This window comes from Amblyomma americanum, chromosome 2, assembly GCF_052857255.1.
Source record: "Amblyomma americanum isolate KBUSLIRL-KWMA chromosome 2, ASM5285725v1, whole genome shotgun sequence".
NCBI classification, from domain to species: domain Eukaryota; kingdom Metazoa; phylum Arthropoda; class Arachnida; order Ixodida; family Ixodidae; genus Amblyomma; species Amblyomma americanum.
This window is the reverse complement of record NC_135498.1, coordinates 125,861,250-125,862,972: the sequence shown is the minus strand read 5'-3', so window position 1 is coordinate 125,862,972 and position 1,723 is coordinate 125,861,250. Positions and strand designations below refer to the sequence as shown.

At 43.8% G+C, this 1,723-nt stretch overlaps 1 non-coding gene across 1 annotated transcript; it reads left to right on the top strand.

Moving 5' to 3' along the window:
• The first annotated feature begins 1,417 nt into the window (after positions 1–1,417).
• On the top strand, positions 1,418–1,489 carry TRNAA-UGC (transfer RNA alanine (anticodon UGC)). The gene has a single exon. It is a non-coding gene; the product is annotated as a tRNA-Ala (tRNA).
• Positions 1,490–1,723: the final 234 nt, after the last annotated feature.

Genomic DNA, 1,723 nt, shown 5'->3' with positions numbered 1-1,723 from the left:
AAGGGCTTCGCCAAAAATATTTTTATTTTTTCAGCACCACCACATCCACCACCGACAGTATGAACGCTCCGATTGATGTTTTCTGCCGCGTCTGCATATACAGCTCGTTCGTTCGTTCCGTATTTTTTCTCTGAAGGAAACCCGCCGTGTTGGCTCAGTGGTTAGGGCGCTCGGGTACTGATCCGGAGTTCCCGGGTTCGAACCCGACCGCGGCGGCTGCGTTTTTATGGAGGAAAAACGCTAAGACGCCCGTTTGCTGTGCGATGTCAGTGCACGTTAAAGATCCCCAGGTGGTCGAAATTATTCCGGAGCCCTCCACTACGGCACCTCTTGCTTCCTTTCTGCTTTCACTCCCTCCCTTATCCCTTCCCATACGGCGCGGTTCAGGTGTCCAACGATATATGAGACAGATTCTTCGCCATTTCCTTCCCCCCCCCCAAAAAAACAACTATTACTATTATTATTATTATTATTATTATTATTATTATTATTATTATTATTATTATTATTATTAATATTATTTTCGAAACCGACCGCGGCGGCTGCGTTTTTATAGAAGCAAAACGCTAAGGCGCGCGCGTGCTGTACGATGTCAGTGCACGTTAAAGGTCCTCAGGAGGTTGAAAATATTCAGGAGCCCTCCACTATGGCACTTCTCTCTTCCTTTCTTCTTTCACTCCGTCCTTTATTCCTTCCCTTACGGCGCGGTTTAGGTGTCCAATGATATACGGGACAGATACCGCGCCATTTCCTTTCCCCCAAAACCAATTATTATTATTATTATTATTATTATTATTATTATTACTATTATTATTATCATCATGAACTAATCGCGCGCACAACCTGGACACAGTTCATATTCTTTAAATTGTTAGTGTATATTACCTCTCCCCCATGCTCTCTTCCTGTGCCCTCAACTCTTTCATTTGATTTCTCCATTCTGCCTGCTATTTTTCATTTCCTCAGATGCTTAATCAGTACCGATGGCAGATGCCGGGACTAGCCTTCCTTTTTATTATTATTTTAATAAAACCACCTACCACCACATATTCGTCCCCTGACCCAGGGAGCTAGTTCTGCGCCATTACTTTCCTCAAAGTCACAGCAGTCTAGAACGTTCTCAACGCTGATGGCTTATAGACAAATACTGCGCAATTTCCTTTCCCCAAACTCCAATTAATATTATTATTCTCTGGAGGAAGAAGGAAGGTGGGAGTCAAAGCAAAAGGAAAAGTGGTGCCGAGGTGTAAAGCGCCGGAATGCTTTCTACCACCTGCGGATCTATAATGAGTAGTGACATTACTCTCTTACATTTATAAGAATTTGTGCTTACAAATGCAAAAAAAATATGCAGGACAAAAAAACAGTGCGCACAAATCTAAGCACATATTGCCATTATAATCACTCTGACTACCGCGGGGGTGTAGCTCAGAGGTAGAGCGCTCGCTTTGCATGCGAGAAGTCCCGGGTTCGACCCCCGGCTCCTCCACTGTGGCATGTTTTTTTTTTTAATATTCCTGCAAATGTGGGGGAGTTTGTGGGCTAGCGATGGCAGAGAAGCAAAATTCATGTTCATGAACACTCGAAATTCATGTTCATGAACAGCTGCTGACACATCGTTCCACAATGTGATGAGAGGCATTTAAATTTCATTTCGGTAATCTCCTCCAGACTCTTCAGCCACTACATGCTCAGCCAGCGCGCACATTGTCATGAAAACATT